Genomic DNA, 23,403 nt, shown 5'->3' with positions numbered 1-23,403 from the left:
TCAATGTCGCTGCAAGCCCTGCGAGTGCAGCCGGAACGGGATTTGGGGACAGCGCTCACCAAATAAGTTAATACTGAGCTGACCAATATGCAGAGTCTCCGTAAGATTCCAGAAAACGCCATTTTGTTAAGTTCCGCCAGACAAAGGCGCTAACCACTTACGACTGGTTAACTTTTCAAGCTTTGAGGCTAAAGTGCGGATAAGTCACTTCCATTTTTCGGAGTTAATAGTAAATACCGCCTATGCATAAAGCAAGATAGTTGAGCTCCTGCTTTTTGCAATCACGAAGGTTAAACTTTACTGCAGGCACCTGGATTTCTGGCCTCCTCTTTATCCGTGTTTTGGTGGAGCCGGCCTTGATAGCTTGTCAATGACACGATAAGGTCATGTCCTTCAGTATTTGTATCTTAAATGTTGTCGCTTGCTTGTATGTTCTTATGTTTTAAAATCTGAATTCTCCTATACTATTTTAAGCCCTTTGGAGTTAAGAACTGAGGCCTTGGCCGGGCGTGGTGGCTCAAGCCTGTAATCCCAGCACTTTGGGAGGCCGAGACGGGCGGATCACGAGGTCAGGAGTTCGAGACCATCCTGGCTAACACGGTGAAACCCCGTCTCTACTAAAAAATACAAAAAAAAACTAGCCGGGCGAGGTGGCGGGCGCCTGTAGTCCCGGCTACTCGGGAGGCTGAGGCAGGAGAATGGCGTAAAAACCCGGGAGGCAGAGCTTGCTGAGATCCGTCCACTGCACTCCAGCCTGGGCGACACAGCGAGACTCCGTCTCAAAAAAAAAAAAAAAAAAAAAAGAACTGAGGCCTCTGATGCTTTAGACAGGTAAAAAGGTGAAGTAATTGCTGACTGCCTACAGTGTTAGGTGCCTAAGTCAGGGAGGCAGTTGGTATTTCGTGTCATCCTTATCAGGAAGATGTTATTAAGTATTAGCTATATTATGTATTTTATAAGTGAAGACATTCAGGCTGAGAAGTGACTTACCCAAGGTCACAAAGCAAATGAGTCGTAAGTGTTAGATTCCAACCCAGAATAGTTCCACAAAAAGTTTTCTGTAGATTCTTCAGTGAATTAATGCTGCCAGGCGCAGTAGCTCAGGCCTGTAATCCCAGCACTATGAGAGGCCGAGGCGAGCGGGTTGCTTGAGCCCGGGGGTTCAAGACCAGTCATGGGCAACATGGTGAAACCCCGTCTCCACAAAAAAATAACAAAAATTAGCTAGACATGGTCATGTACGCCAGTAGTCCCAGCTACTCAGGAGCCTGGGGTGGAAGGATCGCTTGAGCCCAGGAGGTTGAGGCTGCAGTGAGCCCAAATCCTGCCACTGCGCTCCAGGCAGGAAAACAGAGAGAGACCTTGTCCCCAAAGTAAGTAAATATATAAATGCTTTTTAATTTTTACTGTCTAGCTCCTGAAAAAAAAAAAAAAAATCCTACCCCTACTTCCAGGTCAGCTCAAATGGCGTCATCCTCTTATATACCTTTGTTATGAAATTTATCAGAAAGGGCCGGGCGTAGTGGCTCAAGCCTGTAATCCCAGCACTTTGGGAGGCCGAGATGGGCGGATCATGAGGTCAGGAGATAGAGACCATCCGGGCTAACACAGTGAAACCCCGTCTCTACTAAAAAATACGAAAAACTAGCCGGGCGAGGTGGCCGGCGCCTGTAGTCCCAGCTACTCGGGAGGCTGAGGCAGGAGAATGGCGTGAACCTGGGAGGCGGAGCTTGCAGTGAGCCGAGATCGCGCCACTGCACTCCAGCCTGGGCGACAGAGCAAGACTCCGTCTCAAAAAAAAAAAAAAAATTATCAGATTATATGACAAATAATTGCATCTCTCACTATATCAAGATTTCTCAAAACGAAATGTCACACACTCTCAGAATCCTCTGGGTTCTTTTTCAAAAAAGGCAGATTCCTAGACTTCCACCTTAAACGTATTTTTAAGTAGCTCTTTCAAGTGATTAGTCCCTAAACCCAGTTTAAAACACACCAAGAAGGCTGGGCGCGGTGGCTCACGCCTGTAATCCCAGCACATTGGGAGGCAGAGGCAAGCAGATACTTGAGGTCAGGAGTTTGAGACCAGCCTGGCCAACATGGTGAAACACTGTCTCTACGAAAAATACAAAAATTAGTCGGGCGTGGTGGCGCATGCCTCAGCTACTCACAAGGCTGAAGCAGGAAAATCGCTTGAACCCGGGAGGTGGAGGTTGCAGTAACCGGGGATCATGCCACTGTACTCCAGCCTGAGCAACAGAGCAAGATTCAGTTTCAAAGAAAATAAAAACACCAAGAGAAGAAACTGGGGAAAAGAAACTTCCAGAAAGGGAGAAATTTCCTGGAAGGAAGAAACTGCATTACTCATCTTTGTAAATCAAGCTCTGAAGATTCTAATAGCTGTTTAGTGCATTCAGCAACTGTCTATACCTAAACTTGCTTGGGGATGGAGGTAGGGAGAGAAACTAACACCGTGGAGGAGTATTCTAAACATTTCACATATTTATCTAATTTAATTATTCCTACCAATTTAAGAGATAGTTGTCCCCTTTTACAGATGAGAAAACTGAGGCTCAAATATTTTGGTTAAATTATAACTGTCCTGTTTAGTTCTAAAGCCTGTGTTTTTTCCATAGCCCTAGTCTACATCTGAATTGGGAATTAGATTCCCAATTTTGGGAATCTTTTGGGAAAAAGACCTAGATTCAGAAATTCAAAAGCCATCATCCTTTTCACAATCCTTTTGCCTCTGCTCCTCCAGAAGAAGATAATTCAGCATGTGGCTAGTGAGGAATACCCTAGAGGTATACTAGTTTATTGATAGTCCCTGAGAGCAAATGAATGACATGCTCCATCTTCTCCAATTGCTCTGTAAAAACCTGAACAAATTTTCTTTAGACTGAAAAAAAACACAAAAAACCCAAACTTATATCAAGGCTATTCAGATCCCTCACGTGCACACACGCAGTGTCTTTTTTTTTTTTTTTTTTTTCTGAGACTCTCACCCTGTCTCCAAGTCTGGAGTGCAGTGGTGCAATCTTAGCTCACTGCAACCCCTGCCTCCCAGGTTCAAGTGATTCTCCTGCCTCAGCCTCCCGAGTAGCTGGGATTACAGGCGCGTACCACCATGCCCGGCTAATTTTTGTATTTTAGTAGAGATGAGGTTTCATCATGTCGGCCAGGCTGATCTCAAACTCACTCCTGACCTCAGGTGATCCTCTGCCCACCTCGACCTCCCAAAGTGCTGGGATTACAGGCGTGAGCCACTGTGCCCAGCAATTTTTTTTTTTTTTTCTAAGACACAGTCTTGCCCTGTTTCCCAGGCTGGAGTGCAGTGGCATGATTTTGGCTCACTGCAACCTCTGCCACTCAGATTCAAGCAATTTTTTCTGCCTCAGCGTCCCTTGTAGCTGGGACTACAGACATGTGCCACCATGCCTGGCTAATTTTTGTATTTTTAGTAGAGACGGGGTTTCATCATGTTGGCCAGGCTGATCTTGAACTCCTGACCTGAGGTGATCTGCCCGCCTCAGCCTCCCAAAGTGCTGGGATTACAGGTGTGAGGCACTGTGCCTGGCTACCTGGTTAACTTTTTGATGTTTTGTTGAGATGAGATCTCATTATGTGGCCCAGTTGGTCTTGAACTCCTAAACTCAATCCCAAAGTGCTGAGATTACAGGCATGAGCCACCATGCCCCACTTAAAATTCATATCTTTTTCTTTCTTTTTTTTTTTTTTTTTTTTTTTGAGACGGAGTCTCGCTCTGCCACCCAGGCTGAAGTGCAGTGGCCGGATCTCAGCTCACTGCAAGCTCCGCCTCCCGGGTTCTCGCCATTCTCCTGCCTCAGCCTCCCGAGTAGCTGGGACTACAGGCGCCGCCACCTCGCCCGGCTAGTTTTTTGTATTTTTTAGTAGAGACGGGGTTTCACCGTGTCAGCCAGGATGGTCTCGATCTCCTGACCTCGTGATTCGCCCGTCTCGGCCTCCCAAAGTGCTGGGATTACAGGCTTGAGCCACCGCGCCCGGCCTTTTTTTTTTGTTTGAGACGGAGTCTTGCTCTGTTGCCAGGCTGGAGTGCAGTGGCGTGATCTTGGTTCACTGCAACCTCCGCCTCCTGGGCTCAAGCGATTCTCCTGCTTCAGCCTCCCAAGTAGCTGGGACTACAGGCACATGCTACCACGCCCAGCTAATTTTGGTATTTTTAGTAGAGACAGGGTTTCACCATGTTGGACAGGATGGTCTTGATCTCTTGACCTCATGATGCGCCTGCTTTGGCCTCCCAAAGTGCTGGGATTACAGGCGTGACCCAGTGCACCCGGCCAAATTCCTACCTTTCATAAGAATGACTTCTATGAAGCCTTTCCTACCTCCCTCAGTTATTGAATACCCTGGCCACTGTGCTCCTTTTATTTGCCTCCATTAGAGGTATCTGAGTATCCTGTCTCCCCGACTAGATTAAGCGATTTGAGGGCAGGGGTGATGCCTTTTCACTTTGGATTCTCAGGGCCTGGAATATAGTTGAGTCCCAGTAACATTTTTGTTAAATGGGAGGGGAAGCCTAATCCTGACCATCCTGAATAGTCTCCAGATACAATACTAAGATTGATTCTCAGCTTTCATTTGGGTGCCTTATAAAAGTTAAATCACGGCCGGGCGCGGTGGCTCAAGCCTGTAATCCCAGCACTTTGGGAGGCCGAGACGGGCGGATCACGAGGTCAGGAGATCGAGACCATCCTGGCTAACACAGTGAAACCCCGTCTCTACTAAAAAATACAAAAAACTAGCCGGGCGAGGTGGCGGGCGCCTGTAGTCCCAGCTACTCGGGAGGCTGAGGCAGGAGAATGGCGTGAACCCGGGAGACGGAGCTTGCAGTGAGCCGAGATCCGGCCACTGCACTCCAGCCTGGGTGACAGAGCGAGACTCCATCTCCAGAAAAAAAAAAAAAAAGTTAAATCACTCTTCCTGATTTTTTTGTTTTTTTTTTTGTTTTTTTTTTTGAGATAGAGTCTCACTCTGTCACCCAGGGTAGAGTGCAGTGGCAGGATCTTGGTTCACTGCAACCTCCGTCTCCCAGGTTCAAGTGATTCTCCCACTTCAGCCTCCCAAGTAGCTGGAACTACAGGCATATGCCACCACCCCTGGATAACTTTGGTATTTTTAGTAGAGATGGGGTTTCTCCATGTTGGCCAGGCTGGTCTCAAACTCCTGACCTCAAGTGATCGGCGCGCCTCAGCCTCCCACAGTGCTGGGATTGCAGGTGTGAGCCACCGCGCCGGGCCGCTTCCTGATTTTCAACCCAATCCTCAGCTTTTTTCAGTCTCCTATTTAGCAATCTGTTAATTAAGAACATTTTACAGGCCGGGCGTGGTGGCTCATGTCTGTAATCCCAGCACTTTGGTCGGCTGAGGCAGGCGGATCACCTGAGGTTGGCAGTTCAAGATGAGCCTGACCAACATGGAGAAACCCCATCTCTACTAAAAACACAAAAATTACCCAGGCATGGTGGCACATGCCTGTAAACCCAGCTACAAAGGAGCCTGAGGCAGAAGAATCGCTTGAACCCTGGAGGTGGAGGTTGCAGTGAGCTGACATTGCGCCATTGCACTCCAGCCTGGGCAACAAGAGCGAAACTCCATCAAACTCTCAACTACAGCTAAGTACAAAGTGGACTAACTGAAATTTCTTTACCTGTCCTGCCTACTCTAGGATAAAGGAGGCTAGAAAAAAAGAGTCTTTTGACAAAATAGTGAAGTCTTGCAGTCTTCTAAACTCTTACTTTCCACCTCTCTGAACAAGAAAACAAGCCTAGACTTTTCACATCAGAAGCTTGTGATAAGCAGGCTAAGATCATTCAGTGCGATTCGGACTATAGAAACTGGAGGGAACACCGCATACAGCCCCCGAAGTCTTTTAAGAACCCTGGCAAGGCAAGAAATTGATCCAAAAAGAAACTGAAACAAGACGGGCTTCTTCCTGGTTGGCAAGCCCAGAACTTGTGAGAAATTCAGGACTGGCTGCTGTTAACTGGTTGCTGATAATCTTTTTTGTGTTTGTTTGAGACAGAGTTTTGCTCTTGTTGCCCAGGCTGAGGTGCAATGGCGTAATCTCGGCTCACCGCAACCTCCACCTCCCGGGTTCAAGCGATTCTCCTGCCTCGGCCTCCTGAGCAGCTGGGATTACAGGCATGCGCTACCATGCCCGGCTAATTTTGTATTTTTAGTAGAGATGGGGTTTCTCCATGTTGGTAAGGCTGGTCTCCAACTCCCGACTTCAGGCGATCCGCCCACCTCGGCCTCCCAAAGTGCTGGGATTACAGATATGACCCACTGCGCCCGGCCAATATTCTTTATTAACACTATTTAAAATGACTCATTCTGTACTTTTGCTGTGTCTTTGTTTCCTTATTTGAGAAGCACTGTGATTCATCCCTGCCTGGGCTGCACCTAGTAATACTAGGAAGGCGTTCATTCAGTTCTGCAGAGTCTGTGGCTCTGGTGGTCTTAAAGGCCCTGAAGAAGCAAGGCTGGTTGTAAAATGAGAGTTTTTGTTTGAGGGTTGGGAGGTATGGTCAGGAACACAATTTAGTTATTGTTGGAGCTGAACTCTGGCTCAACCTTTTTTAATATTCCCTGACAGTAAGCCCAGTTGATGGTCTCTGGAGCTGGAAGATCCTTTACCAAATAAAACCAATAGTAGTTGGAGGCATGGTGAGAAAGAGGAAGAGAGATTGCTGAGAGACTGGAAGTTTCACAATCCATCTGCTTTCTTGAGAACTGGAGAAGGAAGGCTCAGTGAACTGAGGAGTGTCAGAGATTGGCTTATACCCCAAGTAGATCAAACATAGAGCTTTCCTGAACATTTAAATCTGACCCCTAGGGATTCCAGTTTGGAACAAACACATAATTAAAACATTTCCCTTTCCTTCACCAAATACCCAAACCCCTAAGGCTCCTCAGGGAGCCTAGGCTTGCCACACCCGAGGAAGGCATGATTAATGTCATCTAACCCCTGTGGTACCTACACACACCCAGACCCCTGCACTCCAAGTGTGATGGGGTCCTGCCTGGCAGCTAAACATTTAGATGTTTTTTTCTTTTTTGAGATGGAGTCTCGATCTGTTGCACAGGCTGGACTGCAGTGGCACAATCTCCATTTACTGCAACCTCATTTACTGCAACCTCTGCCTCCAAGGTTCAAGTGATTCTCCTGCCTCAAACTCCCGAGTAGCTGGGATTACAGGCACATGCCACCACGTCCCGCTAATGTTTGTGTTTTTAGTAGAGAGGGTTTCACCATGTTGGCCAGGCTGGTCTCAAACTCCTAACCTCAAGTGGTTCTCCCGCCTCGGCCTCTCAAAGTGCTGGGATTACAGGCGTGGGGCCACCACGCCCAGCCCAGCTCAGCATTAAAAAAAAAAAAAAAAAAAAAAAAAGTTCCTCTTTTAACCAAAAGTGAAGCAGTTTCCTTTTCTCCTTCCTCTCCTGAGACAAGTAGCCCTAAGTCCTCTCCAGAGTCCAGAGGTGAGAAGAAAGGGACACTACCCCATTCCCAGAGAAGGAGCATGGCCCAGACAGGTGTGGGAAAAGGACCTGCTCTCCCTGGGCATTCACGGCAGAGGCTGGAGGAAGAAAGGGAAGGGGAGGCGAGAGGAGGGCAGCGGGCCAGGGGATGGCTCTGTTTCCCCCTCCCACGGAACTGGGGCCACCCTGGGGGCGGGCGGAGGGCCGGGCTGGAGGAGGAGGGAGCCAGATTCGTAAACAAACCCGCCCGGGCCACGAGGTGCCCAGAGGAATGGGGTGGGGCTTGCCGGCCTCAGGCCCAGCCCGGAGCTGGAAGACTGGCGTGGGCTGGGCTGGGGCCTCTCCACCCCTAGTTTCCTGTTAGGGGTGGGCCCTGTGGCTCTCCCCGGTCGCAAACCCCTCCTTCCTGCTTTGCCCTCCCTCCCTCGAGCCCGAGAAGCTAGCTGAAGTTCTTGGAGGCCTGACACCTGACTTCTCGACGCTTCTTCCGGAAGCCTTCACTGCCCCTAGGGAGAAAAACTGGGCGAGTGGGTGGCTCCTGTAGGGGAAAGGCCCTGGAACACCATGTTAGTTCCTTCTTGGTATGGTCAGGAAAATAGTGGAGAGAAGGAGGGAGAGGACAGGAGCGCCACAGACTTCTGTCTCCAAGAGGGGTTTTCCGCACCACTGCCTGCGCCCCAGATGCCCTGCTTAGAAGCGTTAATCTCCACCACCTCCTGCCAGCGCTCTGCGCTCCCCTCCCCCGCCGCTGTAGGCTATCAGAGGTGCCTGGGCAAAGGTCCCTGGGAGTGTCCCAGGAAGAATTTCTCCAGTCACTCACAAACTCATAACTAACATCTGTAGATATATTATCCCTTTCCAAAAGTTAGGAAATAAACAGAGCTTGAGAAGTGTGCCCGACCAAAGTCTCAAGGCAGGTCAGGCAGGACTCCCTGATTACAATTCTACTTCTTCAGCATTTCCGTAAGTGTGCAGTGACCACTGGTGGAATTTATATACTTATTTATTTATTCTGAGACAGAGTCTTGCTCTGTTGCCCAGGCTGGAGTGCAGTGGCACAGTCTTGGCTCCTTGCTACCTCTGCCTCCCGGGCTCAAGCAATTCTCCTGCCTCAGCCTCCCGAGTAGCTGGGATTACAGGCGTGAGCCACCATGCCCTGCTAATTGTTGTATCTTTAATAGAGATGGGGTTTCACCAAGTTGACCAGGCTAGTCTTGAACTCCTGACCTCAAATGATCCGCCCACCTTGACCTCCCAAAATGCTGAGATTACAGGTGCATGCCACCGCGCCTGACAGGGCGAAACCACCTCTCTACTAAAATAAATTAGCCCGGTGAGGTGGCACGTGCCTGTAGTCCCAGCTACTCTGGAGACTGAGGCAGGAGAATCACTTTAGCCCAGGAGGCAGAGTTTGCCGTGAGCAGAGATCACGCCATTGCACTCCAGCCTGGGCAACAAGAGCAAATCTCCGTCTCAAAATAGTAATAATAATAATTGTTAAGTTTAGATGATGGGTGTTCTAGGTTCATTTTCCTCTCTATACCGATTTAAATGATTTTTTTTTTTTTTTTTTTTTTTTTTGAGACGGAGTCCCACTCTGTCGCCCAGGCTGGAGTGCAGTGGCCGGATCTCCGCTCACTGCAAGCTCCGTCTCCCGGGTTTACGCCATTCTCCCGCCTCAGCCTCCCGAGTAGCTGGGACTACAGGCACCCGCCACCTCGCCCGGCTAGTTTTTTGTACTTCTTTTTAGTAGAGACGGGGTTTCACCGTGTTAGCCAGGATGGTCTCGATCTCCTGACCTCGTGATCCGCCCGTCTCGGCCTCCCAAAGTGCTGGGATTACAGGCGTGAGCCACCGCGCCCGGCCTTTTTTTTTTTTTTTTTTTTTTTTTTTTTGAGTCCGAGTCTCCCTCTGTTGCCATACTGGAGTGCAGTGACGTCATCTCAGGTCACTGCAACCTCCGCCTCCCGGGTTCAAGAGATTCTCCTGCCTCAGCCTCCCAAGTAGCTGGGACTATAGGCGTGCTCCACCATGTCCAGCTAAGTTTTGTGAGACTCTGTCTTAAAAAAAAGGCCGGGCGCGGTGGCTCAAGCCTGTAATCCCAGCACTTTGGGAGGCCGAGGCGGGTGGATCACGAGGTCAGGAGATCGAGACCATCCTGGCTAACATGGTGAAACCCTGTCTCTACTAAAAATACAAAAACTAGCCGGGCGCGGTGGCGGGCGCCTGTAGTCCCAGCTACTCGGAGGCTGAGGCGGGAGAATGGCGTGAACCCGGGAGGCGGAGCTTGCAGTGAGCCTAGATCGCGCCACTGCACTCCAGCCTGGGTAACAGAGTGAGACTCCGTCTCAAAAAAAAAAAAAAAAAAGGCCAAGTGCTTTCCTCTGTGACATTGCACTAATACACACACAGTTGTAGCCTCCTAGTGTGCCTGCCCTTCTCCCATAGGTCAATAACTCACCTTGTTTGTTTTTTTTGAGACAGAGTTTCGCTCTTGTTGCCCAGGCTGGAGTGCAATGGGACAATCTTGGCTGACTACAAACTCTGCTTCCTGGTTCAAGTGATTCTTCTGCCTCAGCCTCCTGAGTAGCTGGGATTACAGGCATGTGCCACTACACCCGCCTAAGTTTTTATTTTTGGTAGAAACGGAGTTTCTCCATGTTGGTCAGGCTAGTCTCAAACTCCCGACCTCAGGTGATCCACCCGCCTTAGCCTCCCAAAGTGCTGGGATTACAGGCATGAGACACTGTACCCGGCCTAAATGATTTTTTAACAGTACAAATGGTGAAATTTTTCAATTTTTTTGAGACAGGATCTCACTTTGTCACCCAGGCTGGAGTGCAGTTGCATGATCATAGCTCACTGCAGCCTCCAACTTCCGGGCTCAAGTGATCCTCACACCTCAGTCTCCTAAGTAACTGAGACTACAGGCACTCACCCCCTGCACTCGGCTAATTTGTCTTTTCTTTCTTTTTTTTTAGAGACAGAGTCTCACTCTGTCGCCCAGGCTGGAGTGGGGTGGCACGATCCCAGCTCACTGCAAGCTCCGCCTCCCAGGTTCATGCCATTCTCCTGCCTCAGCCTTTCGAGCAGCTGGGACCACAGGCGCCCGCCACCACGCCCGGCTGATTTTTTGTATTTTTAGTAGAGACGGGGTTTCACCATGTTAGCCAGGATGGTCTCAATCTCCTGACCTCATGATCCGCCCGCCTTGGCCTCCCAAAGTGCTAAGATTACAGGTGTGAGCCACCACGCCCAGCCGCAAGCGGCAAATTTTTGTTTTATAGAGATGGGGTCTGGCTCTGTTGCCCCATGGCTGGTCTTCAACTTCTGGCCTCGATATCCTTCTGCCTTGGCCTCCCAAAGTACTAAAATTAGAGGTGTGAACTGCCATGCCTGACCCCAACAGTATTAGTTTTATTTAACTTTAATTTTTTTTTTTTTTTTTTGAGATGGAGTCTCGCTCTGTCACCCAGGCTGGAGTGCAGTGGTGCGATCTTGGCTTACTGCAACCTCCCCCTCCTGGGTTCAAGCAGTTCTTTGCCTCATCCTCCCTAGTAGCTGGGATTACAGGCACCCACCATCACACCTGACTAATTTTTGTATTTTTAGTAGAAACGGGGTTTCACCATCTTTGCCAGGCTGGTCTTGAACTCCTGACCTCGTGATCCACCTGCCTCGGCCTCCCAAAGTGCTGGGATTACAGGTGGAAGCCACCGCACCTGGCCTTAATTTTTACTTTTTGAGGCAGAGTTTCACTCTGTCACTTAGGCTGGAGTGCAGTGGCACCATCTCGGCTCACTGCAACCTCCACCTCACAGGCTCAAGGCATTCTCCTACGTCAGCTTCTGGAGTAGTTGGGACTACATGGGTGTACCACCATGCTGGGCGAATTTTTGTATTTTTTGTAGAGAGAGGGTTTCACCGTGTTGACCAGGCTGGTCTGGAACTCCTGGCCACAGGTAATCTGCCCGCCTCAGCCTCCCAAAGTACTGGGATTACAGGTGTGAGCTATTGCACCCGGCCATTTTTAATTTTTTTTTTCTTTTTTTGGAGATGGAGTCTTGCCCAGGCTGGAGTGCAGTGGCACGATCTCAGCTCACTGCAACTTCCATCTCCTGGGTTCAAGCGATTCTCGTGCCTCAGCTTCCCTAGTAGCTGGGACTACGTGTGCACACCAGCACGCCTGGCTAATTTTTTGTATTTTAGTAGAGACAGGGTTTCACTGTGTTGCCCAGGCTGGTCTTGAACTCCTGAGCTCAGGCAATCTGCCGGCCTCGGCCTCCCAGAGTGCTAGGATTACAAGTGTGAGCTACCGCACCCAACCCATTTAAAAAAAATTTTTAAGACAGAGTCTCGCTCTGTCACCCAGGCCAGAGTGCAGTGTCATGATCATAGCTCACTGCAGCCATGTACTCCTGGGCTCAAGCCATCCTTCTGCCTCAGCCTCCCAAAGTGCTGGGATTACAGCTCTGAGCCGCCACGCCTAGCCAAAATGTTTAAATTAAATAATAATAATCATAACAATACAAATCCCCACTGGCTTCTTTCTCCTTTCACATCACAAGCCTCAGGCCCATGGCCTCCTTTCCTTTTCGCTGGAGTTCAGCACCTTCTCAGCTGCCCTCTTCTCTTACCCCCTTGCCAAATGAGCCTGTGGCACAGAGCCAAGGACATGCCAACTTTTGCCATATATGTCAAGGCTTACTGGTTTAGAGAAGGGAAGTAGAAGTCCGAGGCTTCTCCCACACAGTGCCTCTTTAGAATCGGTTTCTGGGTTGGGTGCAGTGGCTCACGCCTGTAATTCCAGCAGTATGGGAGGCCAAGGCGGATGGATCATCTGAGGTCAGGAGTTTGAGACCAGCCTGACCAACATGGTGACACCCCGTCTCTGCTGAAAATACAGGAAGTTAGCTAGGCATGGTGTCAGGCACCTGTAATCCCAGCTACACAGGGGGCTGAGGCAGAAGAATCACTTGAACCTGGGAGGCAGAGGTTGCAGTAAGCCGAGATTGTGCCATTGCACTCCAGCCTGGGCAACAAGAGCGAAACTCAAAAAAAAAAAAAAAAAAAAGAATGGCTTCTGTGCAGTAGTAGTAGAATTTAGGTGAGACCCTCTCCCCCATACTGAAGACATCCATGTCCCAGCTAGTCAGCATCTATCACACTGTGTGGCTAGTCCAGAGAAGGAAAGGACTCAGAGAAAATTGAGCAATCCTCCATAGGTCAGACTTTTGACTAAGGCTGAGGAGGGAGGGAGTAGCCTGGAGAACTTCCTATCTTCCAAGTGGTGTGATTATTTACACCCCCACCATTCTCTGCTCTCCTTACTACCACCCCAGACTAAGGCCACTCTTGACTGATGTTCTTTCATCAATGTTGAACATACTGTGTGCAAGACATTGTGCCAGACACTAGGGAAGATGAGGGGGATGAGACATGGCCCTGACTCATGGCCTACTAGAGGAAGCAGATGCATACACAGGTAATCATAATCTACTGTCCTACTTGCAATGAAGGAGATACATACACAAGTTATCCCTTTTTCAGGGAACTTCTGTCTGGTTTACTCCCCAACAAACTTCTACTCTCTCCTTCTCAAACTTCCATCATCCCCGTCACAGCATATGTAATTAGTCATCAAATCTCATCAATTTAAAATAAAATAATAAATAAAAGAAGGCTGGGCATGGTGGCTTATGCCTGTAATTCTAGCACTTTGAGAGGCTGAGGCAGGCAGATCACTTGAGCCAAGGAGTTGGAGACTAGCCTGGGCTACATGGTGAAACCTTGTCCCTAATAAAAATACAAAAATCAGCCAGGCGTGGTGGCATGTGCCCGTAGTCCCAGCTACTCAGGAGGCTGAGGCAGCAGAATCGCTGAACAGGGAGATGGAGGTTGCAGTGAGCTGAGATGGTGCCCCTGCACTCCAGCCTGGGCAACAGTGAGTGAGACTTTGTCTAAAAAAGAAAAGAGGCCCAGCACGGTGGCTTATGCTTGTAATCCCAGCACTTTGGGAGGCCGAGGCAGGCGGATCACGAGGTCAGGAGATGGAGACCATCCTGGCTAACATGGTGAAACCCCATCTCTACTAAAAATACAAAACAATTAGCCGGGTGCGGTGGCGGGTGCCTGTAGTCCCAGCTACTCAGGAGGCTAAGGCAGGAGAATGGCATGAACCGGGAGGCGGAGCTTGCAGTGAGCTGAGATCGTGCCACTGCACTCCAGCCTGGGCAACAGAGTGAGACTCCATTTCAAAAAAAAAAGAAAAAAAAAGTTCCATCAATTTTATTCCATGAGTATCTTTCAGACCCATCTCTTCTGCTCTCTCCATACCCCTAGTGACTGCTTTAGTAATCCACAAGCCCTAACCCCCTCATTGCTTATTTGCATTGCTCCTGTGTATGCATTTAACAGATTCGTTGTCTCCCGGTTGATCTTCTTCAAAATAGGCACCACATTGTGGCCTCAGGGACTCTTACTGAACACCTGAACACAGACCTCATCAGATGGTAAAATGAAATCAAGGCTGGGCGCGGTGGCTGACGCCTGTAATCCCAACACTTTGGGAGACCAGGGTGGGCAGATCACTTAAGGTCAGGAGTTTGAGACCAGCCTGGCCAACATGGTGAAACCCTGTCTGTGCTAAAAATACAAAAATGAGCTGAGATAGTACCACTGCATTCGAGCCTGGCAACAGAGACTCCGTCTCTTAAAAAAAAAAAAAAATAGACCAAGTGCCTTCCTCTGTGACGTTGCACTGATGCACACAGGTGTGCCCTTCTGGAGTGCCCTTCTCTTATATGTCAAGAACTCACCTTTCTTTTTTTTTTCTTTTCTTTTTTTCTTTGAGGTGGAGTTTCGCTCTGTCGTCCAGGCTGGAGTGCAGTGGCGCGATCTCAGCTCACTGCAAGCTCCACCTCCTGGGTTCACGCCATTCTCCTGCCTCCGCCTCCTGAGTAGCTGGGACTACAGGTGCCCGCTACCAGGTCTGGCTAATTTTTTTGTATTTTTAGTAGAGATAAGATTTCACCGTGTTAGCTGGGATGATCTCGATCTCCTGACCTCGTGATCCGCCCTCCTCAGCCTCCCAAAGTGCTGGGATAACAGGCATGAGCCACTGCGCCTGGCTGATAAATTTTGTATTTTTAGTAGAGATGGGGTTTCTCCATGTTGGTCAGGCTGGTCTTGAACTCCTGACCTCAGGTGATCTGCCTGCCTCAGCCTCCCAAAGTACTGGGAAGAACTCACCTTTCAAGTCTTAGATTAAGCTGCAGTTCTGGAGTACTTTCCAAAAACATCTCTTTTCTCTTTGAATTGGCCACACTACTGCAGGAGCCCCCATTGCAACCTCTACTGTCTTATTAAGCATGCAACTGTTAACACTTTGTTGCCCTTACTAGTCTGTACCTTTATACACACAGTGGAGGCCTGGCACAGTGGCTCATGCCTGTAATCCCAGCACTTTGAGAGGCTGAGGTGGGTGGATCACCTGAGGTCAGGAGTTTGAGACCAGCCTGGCCAAAATGGCGAAACCCAGTCTCTACTAAAAATACAAACATTAGCTGGGAGTGGTGGTAGGCACCTGTAATCGCAGCTACTTGGGAGGCTGAGGCAGAAGAATGGTTTGAACCTGGGAGGCAGAGGTTGCAGTGAGCTGAGATCGTGCCATTGCACTCCAGCCTGGCGACAGAATGAGACTCTGTCTCAGAAAAATAAATAAAATAAAATAAAAAACACACAGTGGAATGAAGTGAATCTAGGTGGTGGAGCCACAGGTCAAGGTTCACATCCAAGCTTATTTATTTATTTATTTATTTATTTATTTATTTATTTATTTGAGACGGAGTCTCGCTCTGTCGCCAGGCATGATCTCAGCTCACTGCAATCTCTGCCTCCCAGGTTCAAGTGATTCTTCTGCCCCAGCCTCCTGAGTAGCTGGGACTATAGGCGCGCGCCACCATGCCCAGCTAATTTTTTGTATTTTTAGTAGAGACGGGATTTCACTGTGTGAGCCAGGATGGTTTCGATCTCCTGACCACTGAGCCACTGAGCCCGGCCATGTTTTTATTTTTATTAAAAAAAAATTTCTTTTTAACTGGACATTGTGGTGCACACCTGAAGTCCCAAGCCACTCCAGAGGCTGAATGAAGTGGAACGGTCGCTTGAATGTGGGAGGCAGAGGTTGCAGTGAGCCCAGATTGTACCACTGTACTTTAGCGTGGGCGACAGGGCTTTTGTCTTAGAACAAAAACAAAAGAAAAGCAAACAAGGCCGGGCGCGGTGGCTCAAGCCTGTAATCCCAGCACTTTGGGAGGCCGAGACGGGCGGATCATGAGGTCAGGAGATCGAGACCATCCTGGCTAATACGGTGAAACCCCGTCTCTACTAAAAAATACAAAAAACTAGCCGGGCGAAGTGGCGGGTGCCTGTAGTCCCAGCTACTCGGGAGGCTGAGGCAGGAGAATGGCGTGAACCCGAGAGGAGGAGCTTGCAGTGAGCTGAGATCCGGCCACTGCACTCCAGCCTGAGTGACAGAGCAAGACTCCGCCTCAAAAAAAAAAAAAAAAAAAAGAAAAGAAAACAAACAAACAAAAATAAATAATTTGTTTGTTTTTGTTTTTGAGATGGGGTCTCACTGTGTCACCCAGCCTGGAGTGCAGTCGTGGGATCTTGGCTCATTGCAGCCTCCACCTCCTGGGCTCAAGCAATCCTCTTGCCTCAGCCTCCCAAGTAGCTGGGATCATGGGTGCCTGTCACCACACCTGGCTAATTTTTTTTTTTTTTTTTTTTGTAGAGACAAGGTCCCACTGTGTTTTCCAGGCTGGTTTTGAACTGCTGGGCTGAAGGGATCCTCCTGCCTTGGCCTCCCAAAGTGCTGGGATTACAGGAATAAGCCTGCCCAGCCTTAAAATGAATTTTTGAGACAGGGTCTTAGGTGTCATCCAGACTGGAATGCAGTGATGCAATCATGGTTCACTGCAGCCCCGACCTCCTGGGCTCAAGTGATCTTTCTGCCTCAGCTTCCTAAGTAGCTGGGACTACAGGCGCAGACTACCACACCCAGCTAATTTTTAAAATTTTTTTCTAGAGATGGAGTCCCAATATGTTGTCCAGGCTGGTCTCAAACTCCTGGACTCATGTGATCTTCCTGCCTTGGCCTCCCAAAGTGCTGAGATTACAGACATGAGCCACCACGAGTGCCCAGCCAAATGTTTTTATTTTTTTTGTAGAGATTGGGTCTGTGGGGCCGGGCGCGGTGGCTCAAGCCTGTAATCCCAGCACTTTGGGAGGCCGAGACGGGCGGATCACGAGGTCAGGAGATCGAGACCATCCTGGCTAACACGGTGAAACCTCGTCTCTATTAAAAAATAGAAAAAAACTAGCCGGGCGGGGTGGCAGCGCCTGTAGTCCCAGCTACTCGGAAGGCTGAGGCAGGAGAATGGCGTGAACCCGGGAGGCGGAGCTTGCAGTGAGCCGAGATCGTGCCACTGCACTCCAGCCTGGGCGACAGAGCGAGACTCCGTCTCAAAAAAAAAAAAAAAAGAGATGGGGTCTGTGCTCAGCCTACATTTTTTTTTTTTTTTTTTTTTTTTTTTTTGAGACGGAGTCTCGCTCTGTCACCCAGGCTGGAGTGCAGTGGCCGGATCTCAGCTCACTGCAAGCTCCGCCTCCCGGGTTCACGCCATTCTCCTGCCTCAGCCTCCCGAGTAGCTGGGACTATAGGCGCCTGCCACCTCGCCCGGCTAAGTTTTTGTATTTTTAGTAGAGACGGGGTTTCACTGTGTTACCCAGGATGGTCTCGATCTCCTGACCTCATGATCCGCCCGTCTCGGCCTCCCAAAGTGCTGGGATTACAGGCTTGAGCCACCGCGCCCGGCCTCAGCCTACATTTTTGTATTGAATTGTTTGACTTAAAGAAGCTTGTTATGGCCGGGCGCAGTGGCTCAAGCCTGTAATCCCAGCACTTTGGGAGGCCGAGACGGGCGGATCACGAGGTCAGGAAATCGAGACCATCCTGGCTAACACAATGAAACCCCGTCTCCACTAAAAATACAAAAAAATTAGCCGGGCGTGGTGGCGGCGCCTGTAGTCCCAGCTACTCGGGAGGCTGAGGCAGGAGAATGGCGGGAACCCGGGAGGTGGAGCTTGCAGTGAGCCGAGATCGCGCCACTGCACTCCAGCCTGGGCGACAGAGCGAGACTCCGCCTCAAAAAAAAAAAAAAAAAAAAAAAAAAAAAAAAAAGAAGCTTGTTATGTGTGGCTGGGCACGGTGGCTCACGCCTGTAATCCCAGCACTTTGGGAGGCCGAGGCAGGCGGATCACAAGGTCAGGAGATTGAGATCATCCTGGCTAACACGGTGAAACCCCATCTCTACTAAAAATACAAAAAATTAGCCGGGTGAGGTGACAGGTACCTGTAGTCCCAGCTACTCGGGAGGCTGAGGCAGGAGAATGGCGTGAACCCAGGAGGCGGAGCCTGCAGTGAGCCGAGATCGCTCCACTGCACTCCAGCCTGGGCAACAGAGCGAGATTCTGTCTCAGGAAAAAAAAAAAGAGCTTGTTATGTGTATTATATTAATTATTTGTTTAAAATGTGACAAATATTTTCTCCCTGTGGATTGTCTTTTTTGAAATTCCACACATACTGCAGGTGTTGTTGTTGTTTTGTTTTTTTTGACACGGAGTTTTGTTCTTGTTGCCTGCTACCACGCCCGGCTAATTTTTTTTTTTTTAAATTGAGACGGAGTCCAGGAATGCCTCTAAAAATTGTATTTTATCTACTGTTCCTTGGGTAAGAGCATGTACTTATTATAAATCCTGCCCTTAGGTCAAGACCACCTTGACCATGAATCTTGCCCTTAGGCAGATTCACAGAACATTCTTGCCTTTCCTGTAGAGGTCAACTTCAATTGTCCTACACATTCCTTCCCTATGGTATATAAATTCTGGATCTGGAGATTAATGGCACAGGGATACACTGTCTTGTCTCAACGCCGCCAGAGATACAAACATGGCTTCTGTTCGTAAGTCTCTGTTGAATGTTTCTCCCTTTTTTTGAGATGGTCTTGCTCTGTCACCCAGGCTCTTACTGCCTCAGCCTCCCCAGTAGCTGGGACCATAGGCAGGTGACACCACACCCAGCTAATTTTTTTTTTTTCTTTTTTGAGACGGAGTTTCGTTCTTGTTGCCCAGGAGTGCAGTGGCACAATCTTGGCTCACCTCAACCTCTGCGTCCTGGGTACAAGCGATTCTCCTGCCTCAAGCTGCCGAGTAGCTAGGATTACAGGCATGCACCACCTCACGTGGTTAATTTTACTTTTTTTTTTTTTTTTGAGACGGAGTCTGGCTCTGCTGCCCAGGCTGGAGTGCAGTAGCCAGATCTCAGTTCACTGCAAGCTCCGCCTCCCGGGTTCACGCCATTCTCCTGCCTCAGCCTCCAGAGTAGCTGGGACTACAGGCGCCCGCCACCTCGCCCGGCTAGTTTTTTGTATTTTTTAGTAGAGACGGGGTTTCACCGTGTTAGCCAGGATGGTCTCGATCTCCTGACCTCGTGATCCGCCCGTCTCGGCCTCCCAAAGTGCTGGGATTACAGGCTTGAGCTACCTCGCCCGGCTAATTTTACATTTTTAATAGAGACAGGGTTTCTCCATGTTGGTCAGGCTAGTCTTGAACTCCCGACCTCAGGTGATTCACCCACCTCGGCCTCCCAAAGTGCTGGGATTAAACAGGCGTGAGCCACCGTGCCGTGCTTTTTTTTTTTTTTTTTTTGAGACAGAGTCTCACTTTGTCACTCAGTCTAGAGTGCAATGACTTGATCTTGGCTCAAGGCAGACTTTGCCTCCCGGGTTCACGCGATTCTCCTGCCTCAGCCACCCATGTAGCTGGGATTACAGGCACCTGCCATCATGCCTGGCTAATTTTTGTATTTTTGTAGAGATGGAGGTCACCATGTTGGCCAGGCTGGTCTTGAACTCCTGACCTCAGGTGATACGCCTGCCTCACCCTCCCAAAGTGATGGGATTATAGGCGTGAGCCACTGTGCCTGGCCCATACAACCTCCGCCTCCCAGGTTCAAGCAGTTCTCCTGCCTCAACCTGCCAAGTAGCTGGGATTACAGGCATGTGCCACCTCATCCAGCTAATTGTATATTTTTGGTAGAGACGGGGTTTCTCCCTGTTGGTCAGGCTGGTGTCCAACTCCTGACCTCAGGTGATCCGCCCACCTCAACCTCCCAAAGTGCAGGGATTACAGGCGTGAGCCACTGCGGCCGGCCTGGATGTTCTTTTTTTTTTTTTTTGAGACGGAGTCTCGCTTTGTCGCCCAGGCTGGAGTGCAGTGGCCGGATCTCAGCTCACTGCAAGCTCCGCCTCCCGGGTTTACGCCATTCTCCTGCCTCAGCCTCCCGAGTAGCTGGGACTACAGGCGCCCACCACCTCGCCCGGCTAGTTTTTTGTATTTTTAGTAGAGACGGGGTTTCACCGTGTTAGCCAGGATGGCCTCGATCTCCTGACCTCGTGATCCGCCCGTCTCGGCTTCCCAAAGTGCTGGGATTACAGGCTTGAGCCACCGCGCCCGGCCGTGGATGTTCTTGCTTATATGTGGGACCTAAACATGGACATAAAGCTGGGGACAATAATCACTGGGGACTCCAAAAGGGGGAAGGGAAGGAGAAGGGCTAAAAAATACCTGTTGTGTACTATGCTCACTGTTTGGGTGATGGGATCAGTAGAAGCCCAAACCTCAGCAATATTTTTGTTGTTGTTGCTGTTGTTGTTGTTGAGACAGGGTCTTCTTGCTCTGTCACCCAGGCTGGAGTGTAGTGGCATGATCTTGGCTCACTCCAATCTCCACCCACCAGGCTCAAACAATCTTCCTATCTCAACCCCCGAAGTAACTGGGACCACAGGCTCACACTGCCATTCCCAGCTTTTTTCCTTTTTCCTTTTTCTTTTCTTTTCTTTTTCTTTTTTTTTTTTTTTTTTCCTGAGACGGAGTTTCACGCTTGTTGCCCAGGCTGGAGTGCAAAGGCACCATCTCGGCTCATGGCAATCTCCTCCTCCTGGGTTCAGGTGATTCTCCAGCCTCAGCCTCCCAAGACTGGGGTTACAGGCGTATGGCACCATGCCCAGCTAATTTTTGTATTTTTTTTAGTAGAGATGGGGTTTCGCCATGTTCACCAGGCTGGCCTGGAACTCCTGACCTCAGGTGATCTGCCCGCCTCGGCCTACCAAAGTGCTGGGATTACAGGCATGAGCCACCACACCCAGCCTCTTTTTTCTTTTTTTGTATTTTTAGTAGAGATGGGGGGCGGGTCTCACAATGTTGTTTAGGCTGGTCTTGAACTTCTTTTTTGTTGTTGTTGAGACAGAGTCTCGCTCTGTTGCCCAGGCTGGAGTGCAATGGAACAATCTCAGCTCACTGTAACCTTCACCTCCCGGCTTCAAGTGATTCTCCTGCCTCAACCTCCCGAGTAGCTGGGATTACAGGCACCCGCCATCACGCCCAGCTAATTTTTGTATTTTTAGCAGAGACGGAGTTTCACCATGTTGGCCAGGCTGGTCTCATACTTTTGACCTCTGGTGATCCACCCACTGTGGCCTCCCAAAGCGCTAGGATTACAGGCGTGAGTCTTGAACTTCTCAGCTCAAGTGATCCACTAGCCTCCCAAAATGTTGTGATTACAGTCATGAGCCACCGTGCCCGGCCAGCATCATGCAATATGCCCTGGTAACAAATCTACACTTGTACCCCCGAATCTAAAATTAAAAATAGCTGGGCGCAGTGACTCACGCCTGTAATCCCAGCACTTTGGGAGGCTGAGGCAGGCGGATCAGGAGGTCAGGAGATCAAGACTATCCTGGCTAACATGGTGAAACCCCATCTCTACTAAAAATACAAAAAATTAGCTGGGCGTGGTGGCAGACTTCTATAGTCCCAGTTACTCAGGAGGCTGAGGCAGGAGAATGGTGTGAACCCAGGAGGCGGAGCTTGCCGTGAGCCGAGATGGCGCCACTGTACTCCATCCTGGGCGACAGAGTGAGACTCCGTCTCAAAAAAAATAAAAATAAAAATAAATTAAAAATAAAATAAAATGTTTCAGTAGGTTGCAGTGGCTCACGCCTATAATCCTAGCACTTTGGGAGGCCAAGTGGGGGACCGATCATGAGGTCAAGAGATTGAGACCATGCTGGCTAACATGGTGAAACCCTGTCTCTACTAAAAATACAAAAATTAGCCAGGCGTGGTGGCATGTGCCGCCTGTAGTTCCAGCTACTTGGGAGGCTGAGGCAGGAGAATCACTTGAACCCGGGAGGTGGAGGTTGCAGTGAGCTGAGATCGTGCCACTGCACTCCATCCTGATGACAGAGCAAGACTGGACTCTGACTCAAAAAAAAAAAAAGTTTCATCCAGCAAAAAAAAGATTTATCCATGTTTCTATAGGTATATCTAGTTTATCAGTTCATTTATTTTATTTTTTATCGTAGAGATGGAGTTTCACTATGTTGAGCAGACTGGTCTCTTAACTACTGGCTTCAAGCAATCCTCCTGCCTCAGCCTCCCAAAGTGCTGGAATGCTGGAATTGCAGGTATGAGCCACTGCACGTGGCCTAGTTTATCACTTCTTTTTTTTTTTTTTTTTTGAGACGGAGTCTCACGCTGTTGCCCAGGCTGGAGTGCAGTGGCGCGATCTCGGCTCACTGCAAGCTCCGCCTCCTGGGTTCACGCCATTCTCCTGCCTCAGCCTCCTGAGTAGCTAGGACTACAGGCGCCCGCCACCACGCCCGGCTAATTTTTTGTATTTTTAGTAGAGACGGGGTTTCACTGTGGTCTCGATCTCCTGACCTTGTGATCCGCCCGCCTCGGCCTCCCAAAGTGCTGGGATTACAGGCTTGAGCCACCGCGCCCGGCCTTTAGTTTATCACTTCTAACTTTTGCATAGTATTCCCTGCAAGATGGAGAACTAGCTTCTTTTTTTTTTTTCCTTTTGAGACATAGTCTCACTCTGTCACCCAGGCTGGAGTTCAGTGGCACCGTGTTGGCTCACTGCAACCTCCATTTCCTGGGTTCAAGCAATTCTCCTGCCTCAGCCTCCCAAGTAACTGGGATTACAGGCACTCACCACCACGCCCGGCTAATTTTTATATTTTTAGTAGAGATGGTGTTTCACCATGTGGGCCAGGCTGGTCTTGAACTGCTGTCCTCAGGTGATCCACCCACCTCGGCCTCCCAAAGTGCTGGGATTACTGGTGTGAAGCCACCATGCCCGGCCAAGAACTAGCTTCTTGAACCAGAAAGCTGTCGTGAATATTCTCAAACATGTTATCTTACAGTTCTGTGTAATACTTTCTCATGGTGACGATTCTGATATAAAAGTCTGGTCATTTCACCTCCCTACTCCACATCCTTCAGTAACTCTTAATTCCTTTTTCTTCTTTTAAGTTTCTGTGGGCTTTCTGAGAACAAAGATTAGACCTTGAGTGCAGTGACAGGACGTCAGCTCACTGCGACCTCAATCTCCCCAAGCTCAGGCGACTCTCCCACCTCAGCTTCCCAACTAGCTGGGACTATAGGTGGATGCCATCACGCCTGGCTAATTTTGTGTGTGTGTGTGTGTATTTTTACTAGAGGTGGGGTTTCACAAAGCCTTCCAGAGGCCAAGGCTGGGATTACAGACATGAGCCACCGTGCCCAGCCTCTTTTTTTTCTTTCTTTTTTTTCTTAAGACAGGGTCTCGTTGGGTGCAGTGGTTCACGCCTGTAATCCCAGCACTTTGGGAGTCTGAGGTGGGTGGACCGCCTGAGTTTAGGAGTTTAAGACTAGCCTGGGCAACATGACGAAACCCAGTCTCTACCAAAAATACAAAGAAATTAGCGAGGTG

Source organism: Macaca fascicularis, chromosome 11 (genome assembly GCF_037993035.2).
Source record: "Macaca fascicularis isolate 582-1 chromosome 11, T2T-MFA8v1.1".
NCBI lineage: Eukaryota > Metazoa > Chordata > Mammalia > Primates > Cercopithecidae > Macaca > Macaca fascicularis.
Note: the sequence above shows the minus strand (reverse complement) of the source record.